The sequence below is a fragment of the Cyprinus carpio genome, chromosome B20 (genome assembly GCF_018340385.1).
Source record: "Cyprinus carpio isolate SPL01 chromosome B20, ASM1834038v1, whole genome shotgun sequence".
NCBI classification, from domain to species: Eukaryota; Metazoa; Chordata; class Actinopteri; order Cypriniformes; family Cyprinidae; genus Cyprinus; species Cyprinus carpio.
In genome coordinates, this window is record NC_056616.1 from 14,480,646 (window position 1) to 14,508,376 (window position 27,731).

A 27,731-nucleotide genomic window follows, 5' to 3' on the forward strand; every position below is an offset into this window, starting at 1 on the left:
GAATGAAAATTTGACTAATTATGTGAAATATTAGTCAGTCCTGAATTGAATATGTAAGTGAAAACAAAGATCTTCTAAGGTCATGTCCCTCTGTATTACTGTTGCTGTAAGCCTCATCCTTCTAGAGTTTCTCAGCCTTGGGTTCGTGACCCTACATGGTCTCACCATGATGCAAATGGGATTTCCATCAACTGTATCTTATTTATGATATAATATTCATTTGTATATGTACAATTTGTGGTACTGTATGTATTTATTATTTTTTTTTTTTAAAGCTGTTTAGCTTAAAAATCGTTGTTGTTACAATACTGGTTTACAATGACAGCCTGGCTCATGCCACAAAAACAGATGCAGAATCTTAATGCAATGGTAACACTTTTTTATTTATTTAACAAGTATTATTAACAATGACAGCCTGGCACATGCCACAAAAATCAAAAAAACAAAAACAAACAAAAAAAAACAACTACATGTATTGTGCTATTTTGTGTTATTTATTTATGGTATGTATGTATGTACAGTATGTATGTATGCATGTTTTTATTTATTTATTTATTTATTTAAAATTATATGCATCATTTTGCATCTCTTTTGATGAAATTTACTAAAAACACTTACTAAATGACACAGCATCATAGCATATACTTTTAAAAGTTAATACTTATTGAAACAAATTATTATTATTATTATTATTGGAATTATTATTATATACACACAATGTGTAAATGCATTACATGTATTTATTTATTTGTTTGTTTTTGTTTTAGAGTTCCTATTGATGAAATGTATTAAAAAGACTTAAAAGACTAAATGACAGAGCATCATAGTGTAAATTTTTAAGTATGTAAGTTAATATTTATTGATATTATTAATATTAATTTTGCTTTTTATTATTGTTGTTTTGTTATTTTATCTGGCAACTCATTTGAGAAGAAAATTCTTATTTACAATGATTTGTACTGCAAGACGGTATTGTTGTTACATTGGATATGTGGGATTTGCCAGTATTTGGCACTTTTGGACCAATAAAGGTTGAAACTCTACTCAAACTCCATCCATATGGGCATATGGACAGAAGACCTTGATTTAATGTCCCCAATAAATGTTTGTTTTAAACCGGCAGTGAAAACCCCTCTATGTGTCCAGCAGGTGTTGAATCTATTGTAGGTGCACTGTATTTTATCTCCTCCCTCCCCTCACAAGCCATCATTTCCTCCCATTTGACACAGACCCTCTGGTCAGGATACATATTAACATGTAAAGATGGGAGATGGGTTGGTGCGAGGGATCTGATTATGTCGGCTGTGGCCTGGGGAGGAATGTTGGTGGGGAATGGAGCTGAGATCAGGGCAGCCGGGAGCCTGCTGGGCAGATGGGATAGAGAGGGGGGGAAAAAACCCATCAACTCTTGCTGCTCTCTCAGCTCCTCGGTCTACAACAAACCCTCTGTTCTCACCTCCTCACAGTAAATATATGTTCAGCCCCCTCTGAAGAGAGGGAAAGAGGCTCGGAGACCATGACTGAGGGTCTCGGAAGGCAAAGAGGACGTGGTTTCCTTCCTGGAGAGTTCAGAAGGGAGGCGTTGACAGGCTTTGTAAAGAAACCATAAATGAAAACGAAAAGCAAGTTTATGTTTAAGCTCATGAATTGCATTGTGTTGAGATATACTAAGCATACTGGAAAAGCTGTTCTCATGGCTATATATTTGCCCTCTCAACAAAATGGCAACAACCCAAATTAATCACCGATAATAGCAGTAACGTCTTGTTCTTTTGTGTTCACCTGTGGTCGACTTTTTGTGAGGGAGTGGGGGCTTTAAAAAGCTTTTAATCAAGCATTAAAATGAGCCTCAAAATGGCATCCATACAGCTACAGTACTTGCTTTATTTTCCCGGTGAGAGCTGAAATAATAGCCATGCAGTTAATGTGAGCTTTACAGATGCCCAGAGGAATGTGAGACAGAAGGTTAGAAGATGCTCCTCCAGACAAAGGTCACCTTAAATCCACAGGTCAGAACATTTATGCTCCCCATGACAGGCCTTATCACTGGGTGTAATTATACGTAGTCCTTCAGAACAGTATTGTGAAAGCAGCTCTTTTGGCTGTCTGTGTCAAGTAATTCAAGGAACGTTCCTGTGTTTGGGGTCCACAAACAGCAAGGTTTAAGCAAAACTTAGTTAAAGTAATAGGTGGTACAATGCAAAATAATTGTCTGAAATATCTTAAAAATATGCTGAAATGCAGTGAGCCTTTCATATCAATTTGCTATTGAATATCTTTCAGATACACTCTCAAAAGTGTGTGGGTTTACATATTTGTGTCTTCTCTGTAATTTTATAGTAAGGGAGCAATTGACCCTTCACAAAGTGCTTGAATGGCAGGCGATCTAACCAATCTTAACGCAATAAAACTATATTTTTTTGTTTGAATTTCTTTAAAAAATGACAAGATTTGAATGCTGAGACTTTGTTTCATACCAGAAGTAACCTACTCTGTTTTTTCTGTCGGCATGTTGTCAGTTTTCTCTTTGCTCCACAACGTATTTTCACTGTGAGAACATTATGTGTATGAGAGCAGCATGGTATGTCGGACATAACTACAGTAACTAAGGAGGGTGGGTTTTTGCACAGAGTCAGTTGTACTTTTTTTTTTTTTTGCTGCCATCTTTTGATATTTGAAACACTTGTATGTAAGTGTAAAATAGATGTACCATAGTATTTAATAAGACTAGATCATAATATTGAATTTAATACAATAAATACGAGTGTAACATTTGCACCTGTAACAGTGCTTGGGTTGTAACAATGTCAGTTGTAACACTGACTTATTAGTTAATTTAATATAAGAGCACACTTCAAAAGTATTAATATTACTGATTAGTTTTCACCTTTATATGGCACTAATTATTTTATCTCTCAGCTATAATGGCAGTGGTACCTATAGGCCTACCTATTATTATTATTATTATTTATTTATTTTTTAAATACTTTTTTCTCTCCTGCATAAATACAAAAAAGTTGTTAAGAAAAAGTTTCAAATAATACAGTTTGGCAAATACTGCATACCACTGCATAGCAATGGTAACAAAGTGCAAAGTGATGCAAAATATGTACTTAAATATGTTTCTTATATGTCATCACTAACTGCTATTAAAGAAATGTGCCCCTTGTTCCAGTTGTCCCCTAGTAGTAGTGGTAGAAATGTCCTCATCTTCCTTTGCACTTTTTGCAGTTTGACCAGTAGCCACCTCTAGTTAATTCAAAGATTGCACCGCCGGGCTTGTGTCCTGCCTGGCTGTGAGGGGTCCGACAAGAGGTGAAAATCAGCCTGCTACAGTGTGGGAGAAGATATATTGGGTCAGCCTTCCCTCAGGATGGACTCTGAATTATTGAGTGACACTGACAGCATCAAGTGCCTTCTGCATTTGACAGGGTCCAGGGCCTGACCTCAGATTCACCCAAATCAGGCTTCACTTCAATGGCGTCACTTTCTGTGAGAGCTTTGATATCATTATACCCAGAGCCCCTCACCTTTTGGCTGTGACTGCTTCTTTGAAAAAAAGTTAAAAAGGAGTGATGGTGGAAAATAGGGCAGCAGACAGTGAGGACGTGCGAGCGAACAACTTTCTTTTGCTTGAGAATCACAGGAAAGAGATTTTTTTTTTTTAGGAATTAGCCATTTGAAATTTCTGCAAATTAAATTCAAGGGCAAAGGCAAATAGCTGAGAGGATTAGAGCTTGTTTAATTTGTAAAGAAAACAGGGGAAGATTCAGCTTGGTCCTCTTCATTCTCAGACACTTAAATGGCTTTGTAATTGAAAACAACTTCATAGAAGCTCCTTTGAGAACTCATTCAGACTGTGGATTATAGGCCACAAAGAAAAGGGTCTCCAAGCAAACAAGGCTGTATGTGATTAATGGCTTATTCTACTGTGATAGCTTTAGTGTGCTAAAATATTTACAACATGCTGTCGTAGTCAGAACTAAAGGGGTGGGGGTTTCGATTTAAGAGCCTGCCACAACTTTCAATGTCACCTGGCATTTTTTTTCCTTTCTCCTTTTCCACTTTTATTCCATCAGCAATGAAAAGATGTCTCTGATAATAATAATAATGTGTTATCGGCAAGAACAAAGTGACTGAGATCTAATCAGCGAGCGCATAATCCTTCTTTTTTTATCCCTCGTCTGTAACATCAGGTAGCTGGATTTTGATGGGGACCGGATGATTTAAGCTCTTTGCCAGTGTTTTTCCCCATCCGTCGTCTCTGTGTCTCCTCCATCTCACCTCCCTATTGGAAAGTAACTCTCGCTGTGAACACACACGGAGAAACGCCTGATTAATGGGTCTGTTGCTTTAAATGACGAATTGTTCAAGCAACCCTCCCACTTGGACTCTCCAGTCAGCTTTATATTGGCATAATTTCTATCATATCTGCGCCTAACAGCGTATCCGTAGACAGAGGTAATGCCATTCCAACAATGCTGGAAGAAATTCCAGATTCCTCGAATATAATTTGCGACCTCAAAAGCAATCATGATAGAGTCATCCTTATTCAGGGCAGATGCCCGTGTTGCCACCCCTTAATTTGAATCCCTCGCCTCCACACATTCTGCCTTATAGCTTTTGATTTCCAAGACTCACAATCAATTACAGCGTATCAAGTAATCAATTAAGTGTGAGCTTTGTGTATTGGAAAAAAGAGTGTTCTAATGTGTCCCGTATCCACTGCTGTTGGGTTAGTTTGCTCTCGCTCCCTCGGGGTCGCTAACTTGAAATAGCTTCACTTCTCCGGTCTCACTTTTCATTTGTTCACACTCGGAGCTGGAAAATGAAATGCAAGTCTGCTAATCTCGTTCATTCTTTAATGTTTAATTCTACTCTGAAAGCATACGGTTGTAGTATTCTAAAACAAACTCTGCTCTGAGAGTTGAGGCGCCGAGTACGGGAGTTGCAATTTATTGCTCATGATCTCTCATTTCACTTCACATAATTGCCTGCATCCTTGAGGTATACATCAGGAGCTGGTGCTTTGAAAATAACTGTCTCAATAAAACAAGATGTATGTGACAACAGTGTGAGAGTTTGGTTTTGCTCAGGGGAGCGGGTGCTGTAGTGTGTAATAAAAAACGGCTTTGCATTCTTCCCTATGAACCTATCTATTCTATGTTGTTATTGGTTTACCTGCTCTAAAATGCTCACCTGAGAGCTAGTCTTCACCTTGGACAAGGTTTGTCTTGGTCAGCCTGCCCATATTTTCTGGAAACTGACCATGCAGACAGCGATTATCTCATCTTCGCTGACCTAAGCAAAGTGCACAATATCACAGTGGAAAATTTATTGTTAAGTGGCTCTTTCAGTGCTCAGTAGACTTAATGGAATTTCTTAGTTATGCCTCATATATTTATATATATATATATATATATATATATATATATATATATATATATATATATATATATATATATATATACCACCATTAAATAGTTTGCAGTCAGTAAGATTTTTTATGTTTTTAAAAGGAGTATCTCATGTTTACCAAGGCTGCATTTATTTGATCAAAAATACAGCAAATTTGTGAAATATTATTGCAATTTAAATAACAAAAAGAAAAGTTTAAAAATAAAAAGATTAGTCCTTGATTCTGATTGGTCAACGGCTGTGGTTTATTTGCGTCACCCAACAATTATGTGTATTACTGCACAAATTTTTTGTCAACATAAGCAATCAATATTGCTTCAAAATGGTTCCATGTATTATGCATTTCAGCAAAATTAACTGTTTATTATTTATGTAATAATGAGTGACACCTTCTGGCGTTATGCTGCGTCATTCACCCTTTGATGCCTTCCTGCTGTCAAAGAAAGCCTTCTCATGCGGGTGAAACCATGTGTGCGCATGTTTGTGTGAAAGCCAACAGTTTCTGAAGTGAGGAGGGAATATAACTGTATTTTTCTCTTCAGGTATAGTACTGTATGTGCACCAATTTACTCTAATGACGCTGTGCTGTGCTTCGCATTGTGCTTAACAGCACCCTTCAGTCATGACTTATTCACAATAAAGCATGGTCTCTCCTACCTTTTTGCTTACATATAGTATTTTTTATACTGTTACTGTGTACTTAAATGAGGTATATGGCCAATTTAATGCCAACTCATGAATTAAATGTAAATTAATTAATTTTTGATTTTTTCCCAACTCTGACTTAGCACTTCACATACGAGAAGTGGTAGCGAAGCAAAAGTGTTGGAGCTATTAATGAAGCTGTGCAGTATCTTATTCTACTGCCTCAAGGCTTCATTCAGCATGAGGTTAGAGCTGGATTTAAGAGGTTTTATTTGACTTGGGTCTATAGAGATGCCCACTGAGTATAAGACAGCTCTCTAAGAAATCCCATACGAGTGATACAGGTGTGTGTCATATTACATAAGAATCCAAAGTTGTGGCAACAGAAACTCTGGATGATTGATGTCTTACTGAGCACTGCACTTTGCACTGTTAGATGAAGCTACACATTTCTCAGCGAGTAAATCATTAGGCTGGCTACTATCATTAATGTCATTCCTGATTGACATCAACTGTGTCAACATGTCAACAGAACTGTTAAAGTAAATGTTCTTCACCCCGCAGCATTGTAAATCTGCAGAAAGTTTCCCAAGGTGTCACATTCCCTCATGTTTCTACAAACTACACCCAGTATCACTGATAACTGTCCATGCTGTTTAGTTTGGTAAATAAAAGATAGGCTCGTCTAATCCACCAAGTCATCCCCCACGGTATACAGACTCTGGGAATACTGACAGCCGCTTCTACAATCCCTTGACATCTTATTTTAGGCAGCTCTCCCAGAGCCTGGAGGAGTCGGGGCCAGCATAGCAGATGCCCCGGGGCAGTGAGGCAGAGGCTTGGCCACGTGGCTGCTGAGCGTGTCTTTAGTCATGTTATCTGTTCTCATAGACTCTGAGAGCTTTTGCTCAGGAGGAGCTGGTCGAGAATTAAAATAATTGGGTGTGTGGTGGCATAGTTACAGACTTCCATGCGAGTGATGGGAGCATGCTGGGTCTAATTAGAAGATTTCTCGTTTGACAGACATACAAGACAGACTGCTTGATCCCAGTTAATTGTCATTAATTTGATGTTTGTCTGGCTGCTTAAGTCCTGAAGGTCCTGTCTGGTGTTTTACAAAACAAGACAGACTGCCAAACTAGCCAGACTAACGTGTCCAGAACAATATTTTGAGTGAATAACAATATATATTTTGGTCTGGTTTTCACACAAAGCAACTTCTGAAGATTTAGCTAATATAAGAAACCAAGTTTTTTTTTAAGTTGTTTTTTTTTTTTTTTTTTTTTTTTTTTTTTTTTTTGCATGATTAAAATATTTAAAAATTATTTTGTTTGCATAAATAAACATCTTTAAAATGTTTTTTTTTGACAGTTATTTTGGACAAACAAGCAAACAAAAACAACAACAACAAAAAAACAGAAACTGTATGATTTCCCTGCAATTTTTCAACAAAGCATATCATAAAATAATATAAAATATCTTAATACAAAATATAAGGCTCCAGTTTTTTTTCTTTTCTTTTCAAGTTTTTGAACAGTAAGATATTTAATGTATTTTTTTTTTAAAGTAGTCTCTTCTGCTTACCAAGCCTACATTTATTTAATCCCAAAGAACAACAAAAACAGTAACAATTTGAAATATTTTTCTATTTAAAATAACAGTTTTTAAAAAATATTTTAAAATGTAATTAATTCCTGTGATTTCAACGCTGAATTTTTAGCATCATTACTCCAGTCACATTATTCTAATATTCAGATGTTCTGCAAAAAAAAAAAAAAAACATTTATTATTATTATTTAGTTGAAAACAGCTGAGTAGACTGAGTAGAGCACTGTAGAGTAGAGCTTGTTGCTTGCAGGCGCGCTGGAAGCTGTTTCATGCGGGGGGGCTGAGGGCTGGGTTGGAAAATATGTGACGTCATTATGTTGTGACTGACGACATGAAATTTCTCTACTAGTCTTCTCCCCTGGCGTGATTGTTACTGTTTTATACACAAAAATTGTACTTGATGTACTTGTACTTTGATGTTTAATAAAAATAAATAAATAAATAAATAAATAAATAAATCTCTGTACTGTTTAGGCTATGTGTTGTAGCCATTAAAGAAAACATATTTGGTTTCATATTTGTTTAAATATTATAGGCTAATGTAATTTTTTTATTTATTTAATCAATGTTTATTATGAAAGTGAGCATGCAGCATGAGAAAGATATGATACATTATGCGCAATAGCCTATGAGACATGGAGTGGGTAAGACATGATTTTAACCACTTTATTGAGTTTTGTTTTGTAGAAAGACTCTGTTTAAAAGATTTTCGTTTTGTATAAATTGTATCTTAATTTTGATCAATATTTTTATCAACCCATTGCCTGTATTTAATAAACAAGCAAATATATTAGCAGACAATGTAATAAGGTGCCGGCACATCACTTGTATTGCACGTGAACTGGAGGGCGCAGAAACTCAGCTTGTGCCTCACAGACAGTTTTGAGAAATATAGGCTATCTATTATAGAAAGCTTAAAAATGTCTACTTTTAAACGAAAATATTCAAAACGAAAAGAAATAGGCTACTCTCTGAATATGTCGGCCTAATCCATATCTGGCGTTCATGGCGAGTCCGCATCGTCTTTGCAGCGACACAGAAATATTAAAATAATTAATCATTAGTTTATATCTTATACACTATATCTTAATCCCACATTAAACACATTGTTATGTCTGTTTTTTTTTTTTTGTATTTTTATTTTTTTCACGTTTTTAAGTACAATATTAGGTTAGTCCACAGCCCCCCACCAGGGGGGGCTGATGCTATGACGGGGGGGGCTGCAGCCCCCGCAGCACCCCCCTTCCCGCGCCATTGTCCTTTCTCCGATCACAAATGCAGACATGGTTTTATGTTGAGGCGGCGTGATATGCAATGCAACGCATTAAAAGACAGTATAAATCATTATAATCAGTAATCACTGGATGCAATAAATGCCTCGTTTGTAATGGGTTTTATTGGTTTTGTCTTGTAGTGCCTGGGACACGGCATGACAGTATGGTAAGGGGCGTAACATTTCCGTCACACACTTGAGGCTTTCGGCCAATAACAATACACTGGATAGCTGGCCAATCAGAGCACACCTTGCTTTTAAGACCGATGAGCTTTGTAAAAATCGACACATTTCGGAAAGGCGGGGCATAGAGGAGAAACAATAATGTACAGTATGTGGAAAATAATGTGTTTTTTTAAACCTTAAACCCATAAACACATTGCATTACACCAAATACACAAAACATGTTCTTTTTAGCAACATCATATGACCCCTTTAAATTATTTAAGCTGTTATGGTTTTAAACCTGTATTTAACCTCAGAATGAATTTAAAGAAAAACCAGGTGCTAAAGTCTGATTTTGTGGTGGCTGCTTTAAAATTAAATAATTATACTCTTAATTCAAGTGATGAAGGATTTTGCAAGTAGTAAACAGTGTTCAGTGCAATGGTAAGGTTAACCCTGCCTGCTTTACATGTCTGGAAATTATTAACTTTAAAAATGTAGAAACGTAATCAAAAAGTAATCAAATGTAATCAGTGGCATTACTTTAATTGAAATAGTTACACTACTTATTACAATACTAGTTTTTTGGTGTGGTACCCCTAACAAACTACACATCCAAATAAACAAACACAACACTGGATGTGGCTTATGTGACTGATTGTATTGTGCAATTTGTTAATCCAAACTTCTGGAGTACACAGACATGACTGCAAATACAAGATACAAACCGCAATCAGAGCATGACGCTCTATGCTAACTTTAACTTCTCTGGTGTTTACTGTCTGCGAAACAATTAGTTTTGCAACACTTGTCTTTTTGAATGCAGTACAGATGGCTTTGATGAGCATCTTGTGCTGGCCCATCTTGAGCTGAGAGCTGTGGTTGGGTAAAACTGTTTACCGTTGCAGCAGGAGATCTGTCAAAACTGGCTCACTGTTCAGTCTCATGACATGAGAAAGAAAGAATCTTAGCACAATCCCCTCACAAAACCACATGTGCCTTCCTTTTCTCATCATGCTGAGGCAAATTCAGTGGTGGAATCTGATGCTGCCCCTCCTTCTGGACAGCTCAGCTTCTGTCCAACCATAGCAGGGAACAAAAAAAAAAGACAAAAAAAAAAAAAAAAAAACATGGAAATTTGTGTGAGGGACAGAGAAACAGAGAAAAAAGTGAGAGCAAAACAAATTAATTTACCCCATTTAACCATCAGATGTCAGTATGTAGCTGGTGCGGAGCTCGCTAGGTGAAGCATTGTGTGGCATTGGTTTAAAGTAATTATATGACGACATACAAAAAGAACAGCCAAAGGGATGGTCATTACTGATGAGAGCTGACTAAAGAGGACATGAGAACATGATTTTACAAACCACAACTAATGGAGGCACTTGGACGAGTGGTGAAATGTTTTGAACACATTCAGCTGAGCAGCATAAAATCTACTACTAGAATGTAATTTTAAAATTTTACACTACAGACAAACTATAACCTCAGCTCACTGTATTCATCTCTGTTAAAGGGATAGTTCACCCAGAAATGAAAATTACCTCACGATTTACTTACCCTCAAACCATCCTAGGTGTATCTTTCTTCTTTCAGACAAATACAATTATATTATTAAGTTATATTAAAAAATGTCCTGGCTGTTCTAGGCTTTATAATGGCACAGAATAGGGGTTGTGATTTTGAAGCCCCCAAAAAAGGGCATCCATCCATCATAAAGTATACTCCACATAGCTCCGGGGGTTAATAAAGGCCTTCTGAAACAAAGTGATGCATTTGTGTAAAACTTTATAAACAGTAGAATCTCTAGCTTCCGCAACATGCGTTCATGAGAGAAAGGCATTCCAGCATATCTTTTTTTTTTTTTTTTATTAATAAGTTTTTGATCTTATTGTGAATGATTGATTGCTTCATACTGTATGTTGCGAATTGCCATGTGATTAAAGTGTTAAAGTGTGTTTAAAGTGTGACCAAGTGTTACTGACCTCATAAATATGGGATTTACAAATTTACAAATACGAGTTTAACAAATGTACAGTGTAAATCTCGAAACAAGGCCACCCATTACTAACCATGGGTAAAGATTAAACAGACTGAAACATAGCACAAGATAACTCGGGGTTTACAGTGATGCTGGATTAACATTTGCAAATGTGCCAAAAGCTCATGTCAGTATTAACACTATCAGTCCATTTTGCCCTGAGCAAATTTGTAAACATGAGTCTATAGAGTCGGTGCTTTATGCAATTGAATTTCCTGTGAATCCTTCAACATGACACCCTATTGTTCCTTAAATTCCAGTGTCAGGGCGTCTATAGTTGGGGTTAGGCTTAATGGATTACTCCACTGACTGGCTGATCATATCTGCTGATGACCATATGCATCAAAACTCTCTAGAGCACCCTAACTTTCCCATCATGCCCTTGATAAGTGTGGTCTGTTTTATCCTCTCTAGCAGCCTCACAGAAGGCTGAAGCTTATCTCCTGCAACCTGAGCTCCAAACATTAATCACTCTCCCAGCTAAGACAGAAATTAGTCACAGCGCTATCTACCCGGCAATCTCACAATGATTAACGTCAACCTCCCACCCCTCCGACGTCTGCTTGACATTGCCCAGCACTGTATAATCTGGTTTTAAAACAGAGAGAGCCCTACAGTGACCATGAGGACAGAGGAATAATCCACATCAGACAGGAACATTAGGTGTTAAGCTATTTATCTGGCTAATGTTTATAAGATTTATCTTTATTTGCTTTAAAGGTGAAGTGTGTAATTTTTGGGCCTGAATTGTCACCAGAAAGAATTGAAAATATAATGATAAAAGGTTTGCCGAAATAAAATGTAATGATAAAATACTTCCCTGTGTGGTGTTGGTCGACCAAACAGATTATCTCAACTAAAACTCACGCCATTGGTTGATCCAATGTGCTACAGCAGTCTGGACGCTCAAATATACCGTAAATAAAACAAATATTATTGTTTATACATTTCTGGGAATTATATGGAAGTCCAATTTACATAAGATAAAAAATATTTAATAAATCACAATTATGAGATAAGACTTATTACATAAATCGAAATTATGACAAAGTCATTATGAAAAGTAAAATTTGTCATAATTTTGACATACTGTATTGTCATTAGTTAAATTTTTCAATCTCATAATTAAGACATAATGAGGTATCTTGTGATTTCAACTTTCAACTCATAAATATAAATTTGTATGTTTAGTATGTCATATGACTTCATAATTTCATAATGTCATCATTTCAAAATTTTATAATTTTGGCTTTTTATGTCATAATTACAGTATATTTACCAAAGCATGATATTTTTTTTTCTTTTGCATCAAAAATGGGCTTCCATTAAGACTATACTATATATAAAAAAAAATACACACTATGTGTGAAAATTTATTGTAATATATATGCTTAATACATAGAAAAATAGTAGAAATGGGCAAACACAAATTACATTATAGCATTGTATTACAAGGTTTTCCTGTGACGGTCCTGCACAAGGTTATTTTATTACAAGGTTTTTCCTGTGGATTTTACATCTGTTTTTTCATCTTGTTCTTATCTTTGTATTTCTTTTCTTTTCTTTTCTTTTCTTTTCTTTTCTTTTCTTTTCTTTTCTTTTCAAAATGATATGCACAGTGCACATTGTTGTACACTGTCTTGGTGTAAATGTTTCTGCAACTCTATAATTAACTACATTTAAAACTATGGCAAATGGCTATAAAAACTTCCCATGAACAAAAATGTCAAATTTCAAATCACACACTTCCTGAGGGTCCAGCGTCAGCTGACCAGCTGCCATTGAGATAAATGAACATGCTAATGGATAGGTCCCAGGTATTATAGAACCCCCTGGGCCATAGTGGTAATGTTCTCATTTCAGTATTATCATGTCATCATAAAAATCCCAATTTAGTTCAGCCCATCCAGTCAGAGACAGCTCCCGCTAACAGTGACAAGACCAGCTGCACAAGGAGTATTTGAGCTCCTGTTTAACACATCCCTCCTCCTCCTCACCCACTACTGCACTCATTCACCTCCTCTGAACACACACACTATCTCTTTCCCCTTCTCTCCTCATCTGGCTTCAGCTCCTTCATGATGGATGTGTGAGTGGGTGTCCTTGTGACCCCTCCACCACTACAAACATTGGTGTGGATAAACTCCTCTGCCAAGCAGAATATTGATATCATGTTTAAGCGCGCGCTCTCTTTCTTACACACACCACATCTTTTAAAATATATGTATTAAATATTGTACAGCCATTGTTGCTAAGGAGACAACTAACAGGATAGCATGACCCAGTGTTTCAGAGTCAAACCCGAATGACTGAAAGGAGGTTGATTCCCACCCCCCACCACCACTATTCTCTCTTGATTTTTCTCAAGGCAATCTTGCTTCCAGTTCAAATCAGCTGGCTCAGAATTTATCTTTACGTGACATTATTGATCAGTTATGCCATTTAGCTCTCTTTGTGTGTTTTTCATCTTAGGGTTGTATTAAAATGAGGAAAGACATATCAGAACAAAATAACAGCAATCATTTTGTTTTCAGGCCACAAACATTTACAGACTGCTGAAAGACAACAGGAAATGACATTCAAAATGCATTTAACATCCATAATGTGACATATTTCTGAGTCAAACATAGTGTTGTTTTTGTTAACTAAGACTGCTTATTAAAATCACTGCTTTGAACGTGGACTATTAAGTGTCATTTCAGTAACTGAAAAGCTAAAATAAAATAAATTATACAAATCTGATGACAAACAAATAAGAAATGTTCTCTTGATAATTAACTAAAATAAGTTAAAACTAAAGTACTAAAATGACAAACTAAAACTGAAATAAAAATAAATTAAAGCTAAAATAAAAAATAAAAAAAAGACAAAAGCACACTACAAAAGCACTAAACCTTAAACTTAATGTTCAAATAAAATCTAAAATATTAAAAGCTAATTCAGAATATTAAGAAATATGACATAATACTAAAATAGCAATGGAACCGTTGGAACAGCTTGATTTTATCCATTAAAATATGATTAGATTATGAAAACTAGGTTATGATTTTGCTGGCTAATTTTATATTTCATGCCTGTGTGGCCTTACTCGTGTCACTGGGGAAAAAATTGTTACAGAAAGTACATTATTATAAAAGCTTATATATATATATATATATATATATATATATATATATATATATATATATAAACTTTCAGAATCAGGCACAGTAAGAGAAGAAAATAAGAGTCTTTTGTAAGAAGCCAACTCTTGGTTAGCCACAGATGACTTCTTTAGCAATTACAGTACAGTTACAGTACAATAGTCCTTTAATTTGCCATCAATTATCTTGAACTCACCTATACATTAAGACCTGGATGCTGTGTGTTTCCCTCTCTATGTAAAGTGGGATGTAAGTGTATGTTTGTATGGCATTCACATACAATTTTTACTCATATCTGTTTACTCTAACCCTCTAGAGAAAAAAGGTAGAGATCCAAACCAAAGTAATGCATGCTTCATGAATATGGTAAACCACTCCAACTATTATGAAGTATTTATGTGGAAATCAGCAAAGCTTGTAAGCAGCCCCCAGTTGAATAGTCATAACTCTGGCACACGTACGCAAACACACACACTTTCATATGTTTACTGAAGAAAGATTAAAAATGTCCCTTATGTATTTCTGTTGTTGTCTGTCCAAACATTTGTAGAACAGTGTATACTCAGTCAAGCTCCATACATGGTTGTGACCAAAGAGGCCTATAACCTTTTAAAACCCTGCAAAAAGAAGAATAAGAAAAAAAATGCTGACATTTATAATTTTACAAATATTTCTATTTCAAGTAAACACTGTTCTTTTGAACTTTCTACTCCTGAAAAAAAGTATGATTTTCACAAAATGTATAGCAGCAACTGTTTTCAACATTGATAATAATATGAAACTATTCTTGAGCACTAAATCGCATATCAGCAAGTATAATGTGACACTGAATACACTAAAATATAAATATATATTCAAATAGAAAACAGTTATTTTAAATGATAATACAATTTCACAGTATTGACATTTTTATTTTATTTTTATTTATTAATTTTTTATCAAATAAATGCAGATATGGTAAGCATAAAAGACTTTCAAAATTTTCAAAACATTAAAAAAAACTTACCAACCAGAAAAATTGTTTAAAGTGTATAATAAAAATGTATAATACTTAAATCTCATATTAAATATATACTATATATTTTTCATTATGTACTATATTGAAATATTATATACTAGAAGCCATTTGTTGTTCATTGTATTCTATAATAAAATATTTTAACATGCATAAATAGATTTTTTTTTTTTTGTCTAAATACATTGTTACTGGAAAATTATGCTTTTTGCTTAATAATTCTGCAGTTTTGGAATCTACTGTACCAGCAGAGGAAATAAGACTAGCCAAATCTTGCTTATTTGACCCTTTGGTCAGGATAAAGCTCCACTGCATGCTGTTGTAGTCTGTGTTTGTCTCTGTGTGCTTGTGTGGGAGTTTAAGCCTAGATTATGATGATGGAAAACAAGGCCTGTAGGGAAGTTGCATCCCAGCACACACACACACACACACACACACACACACACACACACACACACACACACACACACACACACACACACACACACACACACACACACACACACACACACACACTAACACAATCCCATCCATTTGCTCTCTGAGACACATAAAAAACACACACAGAAACAGACATCAGCCTACACACACAAATACACGCTGAGTCCCTAAACACATTTATCATGACCTAGTGTCTCCAGGTCCCTATGGTTACACAGTTTGAGGTCTCTTCACCACCCATAAACACCAAGCCCTGGCCAGCAGGGGCACTGTCACAAACAGCCACACAACTATTCATCAACTCCTTCCTGAGCCAGTCGGCTTGATGATATCTCCTCTGTAAACATGACCCTGGCATCTCTGAGCAGGAACAGATGCGTGGAGTACCCAGAGACAACTGTAGGAGGTGCTGTCATGGACATCACTCTAACCATTAATCACACTCCTCAAACCAGCAACACTCTCCTCATCCTTGAACCTGACCCAGCTGTCACCTGCAAGAGACTGACAGTGACCTCTATTAGAAAATATATAAATAAATACAGCTGATCATTAAGTGCCACTGTCTAGGTAATGGAAATCTCACTGCATGGAACTCATTGGATGTGATTTAATGCATGGTGTGCTGGCTCTGGCTCTTTTTCATGCAGAACTGTTGGATATTCTTTATGTAGATACAGAATATGTAAGGTCAGTTTACTTTGTTGTTGAACAGGTTCTAGCTGCTATTTGAATTAAACAATCCAGATGGGTGCCTTAAATGTAGGGTGGCCATATGCGCCGTTCATATGGGACAAGTCCTTGCCTAGATTTTAATATTGCCTGCCCTAAAACATCCAAAGCAGTTTGACCAATAACATGCAGGTATTGTACATAATCGACCAATCGTGGGGCTGTGTGTGAGAAGGTGAGAGCTACAGGGAACGATCAAAGCTATGCAATTATGTGCACGTGTTTGTTCGTTTGTCTTGAAGCGTCACTGTGCAACAATGAAAAAAAAAGACACCAAAGTAGGTGCAAGAGCTATTCGAAAGCATGAGGAGCCGTCTGCTCTGCTCTCTAAAGCGCTCATGAATGTCACACAACGATCGACCTGCACACTGCAAACAGCCAAAACCTGGATATTTTAGGCAATATTAAAATCTTGGCCGGGATGTGTCCCATATGAACAGCGCATATGGCCACCCTACTTAAATGTCACAAACATTTTAGGGTTTATATGCCATTAGTATTTATTAATATTTTAAAGTTTAAGTTTTAGTTTTATTTTATTTTATTTTAATTTGAATTTAAGTTTTTGTTCTTTTTATATTCACTGCGTTTTAGAATTTGTATTAATCTATATTTTTATTTTCTATTTAGTTTAGTCCAGTAGTGCACAACACAACAAAATCTCCACAACACAATAAAATCTCCACATTACAACGGAAGCAAGCTGCAACACAATGAAATTAACACAACACAATGGAAACAAGACGTAACACAAACAAAATGAACACAACACAATGGAAACAAGCCACAACACATCAACATTTGCACAACACAACGAAACAGGCCACAACAGAACAGAAACAAGCCGCAATGCAACAAAATTAGCACAACACAAGGAAAAAAACCCACAATACAAAGGAAACAAGCCACAACATATTGTAATTAGCACAACAGAAACAAGCCACAACACAACAAAATTAGTCCTATGAGTTGTGTTGTGGCAATTTTGGTGTGGAAATTTCTTTGTGTTGTGCACTACTGGGCCACCATATTTTTCTGATAACTGAGACACAAGATGGCATTAGTTATGTTTTCTCTAAAATCAGAGATAGAGAGAGAGAATTTATTGTGCAACATGAAAGACTTGAAAGCAGAGCCAGCTTAAGTTGGATTATATATATCATTGCCGTGGATGACGGCAAATAGGAAATATCAAACTGCTGGATCCCTTGATTGACCAATCAGAATAAAGCATCCCAGAGAACTGTGTGATGAAAACTTTCCTTCCAAGACCTGTCTATACTGTTGTCCTGTGGGCTTTCCTAAATTCCAGCCTATCAATCTCCTTTCATCCTCCAATGAGAATTGACAGAATGTGAACAGGTATCTGTTCATATAGGTGGAAGCCAGCTGCGTGTGCTCGTTCTCAGAAGGGAACTGAGTGATGTCCTGAAGAAAGGGTTTTCTCCTTTTGATTTACATTTATTGATTTCTCAGATATGGGCCATTAATCAACGGGTGGAATAACCTTTTCTCCCCTTTGCACTGCTGCCGTCAGCTGTAAATTTACATGGCCAAACATGTGAGGAGCTGTGCAGCATACCATCCCATCATCCCACTGCAGGAAGAAAGAGCCTGATTTATTCTCTGTTCTTTGTGAAGGAACTGACCTCTTGTCTCAAATCTCTAGGCAAAAGTTATGTGTTGCCCTATGAGAAAACACGACAAATGGCTTTTAAAATTGGAAAATTATTACTTGCCCTAAACATCACTTCCTGCAACCCTCCCTGAGCTAGCAAGCAGGACTGTAACCTAACTTAAATAGTTTTAAACAATATATTTTCAGACTGTGTGATAGATTTTATCTTGCTGTGTTGATAATCAGCCTAAAAATCTGGATATTTAAATTTATATTCAAATTTCATTTTCAGATGCAATTATACAACAGTTAGTTCCAATACAGATCTGGTTTGGGTTTCATTCACTGAACCACTTTGAAACCATTTAGAAACAAATCAAGGGTCACTGAATCATTCCCCCAACTGATCCACTAAAAAACAATTCATTCTGAAACAAACTGCTGCTTTTGAGTCAGTCACTTAACTGTTTTGTTTAAAAAACATTGATTTGTTCAGAATGCAACATGTGACTGCCTTTTGGAGTCATTCACAGAACCAATTCATTCAAAAATGCTGATACATTAATGAATAAAGCAATGTTAAGGGAGTCATTAAATCATTCACTTCATTCGTTTAGAAACAAATCAAATGAGTCATTGATTCATTCACTTAACCAGTTTATTTAAAAAATGCTATTCAAGTAAATGTCTTTGGGCCCTATTTTAATGATCTAAGCACAAGGTCTAAAGGACATGGTGCAGGTGCACTTGGGGCATGTCCAAAACCACTTTTGCTAGTTTAACAACAAGAAAAACGACCGGCGCGCCCGGTGCATGGTCTAAAAGGGTTGTTAAGATTCTCTTAATGAGTGTTTTGGGCATAACGTGCAATAAACCAATCAGAGTCTCATCTCCCATTCCCTTAAAGAGCCAGTCACACTCACTACATACAAGACATAATATTCACAAGCAAAAACATAAAACATCAAAAGAAAGAAAACATAACCACATATGAACGAGCAAACATGTACGAGAGTGTGAATGTACACACATTGTATATGACAGAGCCCTTTGTCTAAAATGTTACTTAATATTAACTTAACACACATACATGTTGACCTTAATAACCTGTTGTAATACAGTATTGTACTCACAATCATGCTGTTGGTCTTCATATACAGTATATATATGCTATTCAAAACAACAGCGATGTATTCATAAAGTACATGAAGTATAATGTAAAATATGTTTACCTTAAAATAGGAATCATGCAAGTTGGATGTTCATGGACTTCTTCAACATCCATCTTCTACATTTGACATATGACAGATCTAAGAAAGCATATTTGCACAAATGCTACAATGATGCACTAAAGTAAAATAAGAGAAAACTGTGTAATTACAGTAATGCAAACTAGTGACATTATTGCATGATGCCTAGGGTAAAATCCCTATGAGTATATTGCAAACTCCCTCCCTGAGGCTGAGTAATGTTATGTGGAGAGAGCAGAATATCTTCCTTAGACTGAATAATGGGACCATATGTTCTGTGACCCCACAGAGCTGCAATGTCATAGTGTTTTTCTTTTTTCTTTTCTTCTCTTCAGACTGATTTATTTCAAATGTTGTTTTAATAAGTGAGTTCTGCTTCTTTTACTTCATTATTCTACCCAGTACACCCTGCTCTGAGAAACAGTAAGGACCTCATGGGAAAATAGTTTCATCAATTCTTTAAACATTGAACAAAACAAAAGATTAATGTGGGCAACTTGCAACCATATTTATCAAATTTTCTTGCTGCAAAAAGGGCCTGCATGTACCTCATCACGAAACACTTCAATAACTTCCAAAGAATGGCACATTTCTTCTGGGTCTCCATATTCACCCAATGCATTGCTTAAGGGCTACTGTACTCGAATGCTCACTTCTTTTTGTTAGGTTCTTCACAAAAACACAGGAAACTCTCTTGTGTGAAACTCACAAGAAAAACACTGAGTTGAAATGCATGATAAATTTTAGGCAATAGATTATGTAATCGCTACTTCTACTGCAACCAAAGAAGCCAGTATAGGATGAAAGACTACACCCAGTTAGCTTTAATTAATCACAAAATTAATTTTAAAGATTTGAGATGTTGAGTGTACACAGCACCTGTTCTTGAGCGATCTGAGTTCAGTGCTTTCCTAACCTGGTCTTCTCTAAGGGGTTTCTTTTATTTCAAAGTTTCCCTTGAGACCTTCAAACCATTCTTCCCTCTTTATAACACTTTTTGACATTCTCTCTGACTCTCCTTCGTCTTCCCCGGAGCCTCCTTGCTTGTGTTCATCTTGTTTTCCACACAAAGCCTCCTTTTATCCAGTGGCCTGGTGCCCACCTGTTGCCTCTGTTCTCCATATCCTCTTTCTCTCTCTTTTATATCAATATATTGATGGCTTGCATCACTTGGAGCGATTTTATCGCTGGAGGTCAATAATTTGCTTTACTGTAGGCTGCTAGTAGGCGCTCCTGCTGCTAGATGCCCAAAATTTATCGCTGGGACGTGAAACTGGCCCAGTTTGATCACAGGTTAAAATAAAATATATTTTTAATGACAAGTGATCAGTTTTCTTGCTGTAAACACATTTTCATTATGCAGGGAAAATATATGTGTATAAATTGCAATAGTGCATAATATAACATGGGACCAAAATGAATATCAAACTCAATCAAAATGCTAACAATGTCTAGCAGTTTTCCATGCATTTTATTATTATTATTATTATTATTATTATTATTATTATTATTATTATTATTATTATTATTATTATAATATCCCTGTAGGTAGGAAGAAACAAATCATACAAATCAAACCGGAGACATATCATGCACATTTCAAGTCACCACATCGCATCTCTGCTTATTTGCAAAAGTCAAACTTTTCTCAGCCTTTTTGTCAGTGCACACATTCACATCACAATCCTGAAGTTGCTGTCATTCATGTTGCTGCAGATCTCTCTCACATCTAGGGATTATTAAAAGATTTATGTCCCTCTCTCAACACAAATGCATTCACTGTAACCTAGAAAAGCTTGAAACACCTTAGTTGTGTGTGATATTGATCCAGTTCATCCTCAGAACCCACGTGACAAATCAGACTACTGTAGGTGGAGTAGTTCCTGTGGGTGACTATGGTAACACATAATTCAACATTTTGACTGCTTTCTAAAGAGCCTTTAACAGGACCAATCCTGTTCCACAAAATGCCACACATTTAAAAAATACATAAATAAATAAAATAAATCACAGCATGCGTTATTCAATCTTTAGATGTGATTTAACTAAGTTATCGACATAGACAATAAAACTGTGACTTTGTAGCGCAGCAAGAGGCATAACATAATAATAATAATAATAATAATAATAATAATAATAATAATAAACAAAAGTCAGTTGACCACATTAAAAAAGGAAAGAAAAAAGATGTTTGTCTTGTTTCAGCCTGATTAAGCTAGCAGAAATGTAAGCATAGCTTTATCTGGACTAAACAGGATTGGAAAGAAGTCCATATCTTGTTAGATAAAGGGTGAGTTAAACAGTCCCTTTCTCTGTTTACTCAAAGAACAGAATGGCTGGCTGTCTTAAAGACCTCATTCTCCTAAGAATCAGCCTCTGTGTATCAGGATCTAAGCTCTCTGTCCTAAACCGATAGGGAGGAAACAAAGATAACAGATATTTAAACAACCTGAACAGACAGAGAGCTTGTGAAGTTGTAATAGCTTCTCAGGGGAAGGCTTTTAAAACAAAAAAAAAAACATTTGATTTGCAGTTGTAAATTTATACATTATATATTAGGGCTGTCAGTACAATGCGTTAATTAATTAATTAATTATTAACATGATTAAAATATTTTAACGCAGTTAATGCACTGGCCCCACCCCCAGACCTGTACGTCATCTTACATTTCATACAGGTGGCTGCTGACAAATATGATCAAAGTCCCTTTAAGGCATTTATAATCTTTGATATGCAGGGCAACAACTCCATAAGTTATGCCCTAAAAATCAAGATATTGGGGCAAAAATGCTTCTGTGTAACTTGTTTTTATATCACGCGCATGGTGTTTATGTCCGAATACCACGAGTACAAATTAAGAAGTTAATATTGTGTTATATAAACACAATATTGGCTGTTTTTGCCAACAAAAATGTTCCCTTTAAAGATGTTGTGCGTCTCACAGCGGTGTTTAGTTTCTGAATGAATCCGAGTTTTGAAGAATCATGTGAACCAATGAGTCAAAAGCCCATTTATAAATTGAGCCATTTACTGAATTCCTGAATGAATCAGCCATTTGACCGATTCGAATGAAGACTCCTAAAGGAATTTACTACCAACTGCTGGCAGTTTTAGTTTCTTATTAAGAGTATTATTTCATTAAAAAAAAAAGGTGGCAAAAACTTTTTTTTTTTTGTCATCATTAACTCAAACCTGAATGTCTTACTTTCTTTTGTGGAACATAAAAGAAAGTATTTTGAAGACTGTTGATAACAAAGCTGTTTTGGTTACCAATGTATTCCACTGCATGAACAAAAAAAAAAAAAACCTTTCTCAAATTATCTTCTTTTATGTTCCATAGTTTATAATTAGGCTGTTGTAGCCTAAACGTTTATGTTTAATGCATTTTATGTTTAATCAAATGAAATATTTCTTTCTAAAGCTACTATTTGTAATGTCTACTTAATACTTTCTCATTTAACACAAAAATAGCTTTAAATAATCTTTTGGGTGTATTTTCATAGTCAAATGTAATTTGCGATTAATAAGATTAATTAACTGGCACATCATGTAATTAATTAGATTAAAAATTTTAATCGACTGGCAGCCCTAATATATATGCATACTACTCAAAATTAAAATAATAATCAAATGTCAAACATATAAAAAATTACTACATGTAATTTGCAAACTACATGCAATTTCTGTTGACAAAGTCCTTCAATAGCAGTACATGGAGGCCTGTAATAAAATACACTGCATGTCTGGGACGGTTGAAGCCATGTTATCTTCAAGAATGTACAGTCTGACTGATAACCTTTATCTGTGGAAACCGATTAGAGAAATGTAACCTCTCAATCACAGGAAGAACACATGTTGTCAGTGCAGACCTCGCAGAGTTACTTCACGGAACTGGTCAAGTGCTGCTTGAGGGTTCTCAGAGGTTCTTCAGCAGAGGCGAGAGTCATGTCTTGAATACCATCAATACATCTTACATATATTGACCTTTTAATCTTGGCCAAATCAACCTCAGGATAATGGAAAAAGCAACATCAGAGTACCTAGAGGAGTTATTGCAAGTGGAGGAAACCCAAACTACTTCTCTGCACAGTCATTTTATTTTTAATATTCTTTGTAGTTTGTGGGTTTAGAGACCCCATTGACTCTCTCTCTCTCTTCCAGTGTGTTTCTCACTCATTCTTTGTGTGTGATGTGTCAATGCGGTGAGTTATTTGTTCGGCTGTAGGAGGCGTTGATGGGATGGATCCAAGGCCTACCTACATACAGTAATGAGAAAACTCAATCATCCCGACCACGACTTGAGCTTACTGTCATGTAAAGAGCATTATCGACTCATTTTCACACATCCGCAGTGCCAGGTGCCCCATCTGAGTAAGAGCAACAAAATTTTCACACTTCATCCCGAAGTGTGAATGCTCAAAACTTTGCTCTGGTATTTGTGAGTGAGTTTCTGGACAAGCTCCTTTTCATCTTATTTATTTATGTTCTTTTTTTGGTCACCACATTTTCTTCACATGTTTTTCTGGATGACATGTAAGTGAGAATGTGGTTATCTAATGCCAACATGAGAAAAAATATCTTTCACGCAGTCTATGTAGTCTCATTAGTGGGAAGTCTATCCACTATCAATGCATGCAATGAGGGGGACAAAAAATAAATAATAATAACAATAAATAAATAAATAAATAAAAAAACAAACAAACAAATAAATAAATAAATAAATAAATATATCAACTATTATGAGTGAGTTGCTGGAAAAGCTCCTTTTCAGCTTATTTATTCATGTTCTTTTTTTGGTCACCACATTTTCTTCACATGTTTTTCAGGATGACATGTACTGTAAGTGAGAATGTGGTCATCTGATGCCAACATGAGAAAAAATATCTTTCACACAGTCTATGTAGTCTCATTAGTGGGAAGTCTATCCACTGTCAATGCATGCAATGAGCCAACATAATAAAAAAATAAATAAATCAATAAAAATAATACAAAAAAATACATACATACATACATACATACATACATACATATATATATATATATACATATATATATATAGATAGATAGATAGATAGATAGATAGATATATATATATATATCACATATTATGCAGATCTGCTCCTTTACTGTAATTTTCATAATTGTCTACAACATTTGTCTTGATATGATAAAAAGCACTAACACCACTGTCATTTTTCCACCATTGATTTACATTTTAATGCACATAATGAACTATTGCCTTGTATCGAATTCCTCAAAGAGAATAGCTGCGTATTTATTGGCAGCTTCATATCTGCGTGTATTGATCATTGAGTCAGTAGCAGCTCAAATGTGCTGTCGGTTCAGCACTGCGTCGCTTGACAAGTGCATCTCTCTCGCTGTGGGGTGATATCAGTGTAATTGACTGCCCTGTTCTCACCCTACAGCAGTGAATAATGCGTGCACAGCTGACAAAACTAGAGGTGCCAGAAAAATGAGTCCCTCTTCTTCGGCACACTTCCCCATCCCCAACCCCCATAACCGCAATTCAACTCCCCGCAGATGATGATGGCTGTTGCAAAGAGCAGTAATGCAGGACTGCACCACCTTCCCTCCTTGCTGGCCTGCCTACCAGCCTGCCTGTGTGTCCCTTTGTCCTTGCAGGTGGTGGAGGCCCGTAGCATCCATCTCTGTCAGCCAGACACATCTCTGGGCCTCCCCACCACGTCACTTTTAAATGGAGCTCTGACAGTATATTGACTGGCCCTGCACCAACCTCCACGAGAGAGCCAAGTGAGAGGGAGAGATACTAAAGACACAAATTGAAATGGGAGTGAGAAGAAAAAAGCAAAATGAAAGAGATGATGAAGGTATCACATCTCTTGTGCTCCCAGGTTGCACCGTCACATGTAGGTGAATCACTGTGTAATTTGGCCATTGTAAATTAAGCAATGAATGAAGAGAGGCTACGTGTTAGAAAAGAGGCTATAGAGTCTTGAGTGGCTTATTGCTTTTATAAAATGGTGGGAAAAGCAATAACTCTTCTATCAAGTAATAGTTAAACTATATTAGTACCACACTACTTCTAACTTTATACTACAACTTTATACTTGAGCTACTTATTGCTAAATTGAACGTGTTTTACAACTTATGTACACTGCTACTGAACTTAACTTTTAGCTCAGTAATGACACTTTTTTTCTTTTTAGAGCTGCTTTACAACAGAATTTAGATTTGTTTGTTTACATATACAGGTGCTAGCTAATATAGCATTGCGCTAGTACAGTACCTTTCTACACTCACCCGCTGCGTTCCAAACTGAGGTGATTTCTCCCCAGATCTTCTCTTTGTCTGTATGGTTGTGGTACGTTTTTTACATATTGTTGCCAAACTTCCACAAGCTGTTTCTCCATCCCCACTGTCCAGCAGACCTGTACGGCAGCTTGTTTTACAGTTGCACATTGGCTGTTTGAAATTTCTGACGTAATCATAGCCGTAATCATCACGATTTATAAATATCAAACATGTTTGATATTATAGCAAAAAAAGTATTCTTGTAGCTTCTTAACATTTTGGTTGTCACATGGACTATTTTAATGATGTCCTTACTTCCTTTCGGGGCCTTGAACATGTCAGTTGCATTGCTGTCTATGCAGGGTCAGAAAGATCTCAGATTTCATCAAAAATATTTTAATATGTGTTCTGAAGATGAACGAAGGATTTACGGGTTTGGAATGACATGAGGGTAATAATAATTGACAGAATTTTAATTTTTGGTTGTACTATCCCTTTAACATAGTATGGTGTCATAGTTACTTCAAACAGCAAGCGTGAGAGCAAGTGAATATATAGTTTGTTGACAGCCTTTGGGATCGCTTATATATTGTACCTTTACACAAACATACACACACATACCCGGGGGGCTTGTAAAAATCATCTTTAATGGTTATGCAGTTTATTTTCATTGAGAAGCCACTATTTCAAGACCCCGTTCAGCCTTTTGAGTAAGCTGCTCTTCACATCAACAATATTTCATTTCAGAAATAAATCCCCTTCACATGAATATGACGGTGGATATAAACTGTCTTTTATTAAATTGTCCAAGAAAATGTGAAGTTACAATAATCCCACGGCTCCGTGGAAGCTCTCTGAACTGTCTGAACAGAGACAGTTTGCCATTATCAGGAGAGCTGCAGTGTAAGTGAAAAAATCCAGCACTGACGGAAAGTAACAGAAGTAAGGTAACTTCACTGCAGTTTTTGGAGAAAAAAAAAGCAAATGACGAGCACCACTCACAGAACATGGGCATATATAGGACTCTCTTAAATTCATAATATCGTGTATAAAGATATCAATACATATCTTTAATATAATTTTTTTTTTTTTAATTCATCTGCCTAGTGTCCTGTTCCTCAGTTTATTCTGTGAGGCTCAGGTAGTAGTCTCTCCAAGCAGCAGAAGAATCACTGCAAGCTCTCGGTCATAAAAGGGAAAGTCCTGTGTCTCCCTGGGGAGGCAGGAATCAGAGGCCAGCATTTATATTCCCCCTGCATGCCCACATCCATCAGTCAGCTCATCCCACAGCGCCTCAGTCTCAGAGGCCGCTTGCTTTCTGAGGCCTTTGAGTGCATGTATTGAAAAAATCCTGTTAAAAGAACAAAGGAGCGGCGATGTCAATAAATCTCCAAAGATGGATTGACATTCACTGTTTTGGATCAAAATTGAAATGCTGAGAGATGATTTTGACATTGGTGATTTTCTGTTCTCCTTTTTTTTTTTTGGTTTTGGCAAAGTGTTTGCTGAAGGAAAGCAGAAGATGATGTTTGATTTGTGTAACCAGATGAAAGAGAGATGACAAGGTTAATCATGGAAACTTTTTTGCTAAATTGCTGAGCTCTGTGTTTTCCTTTTTTTATTCAGACAATCAACCTGAAATGTGATCCACAACGTGAAACATGTACATTTTACTATAGATTATTGTCTTAAATTTGGGTATGTTTGTCAGAACTATTCAGTAGCTGGGTTACCATCTAAAGTTACCAATTTAACTTATGTGCAAAATTGGAATACCGCATAAAACATTTGCAAATAAGCACTGTTTCCATCCAACGAGTCAAAGAGAACAATCGTTACTTCCTTATAAACTACCACTATAAATCACTAAGAAAAGTAGGAGAAGCCACTGAATATAATAATTTTCATATATAATAAATTAATTGTGCCTCAGAGCGAGCAGACGAAACACAATAAATATGGTCATTGCTTTCGGAGGTGGATGCCTGTTGTTTGGGAATGCAGTCGTGTAACAGTTTTAAAAGGCAATTATACAGAAATACTTTGATGACAGACTTTGCTCAGGCTTTTCCAAATGACCATAACAACATTTCCGATGCTGTGGAACGA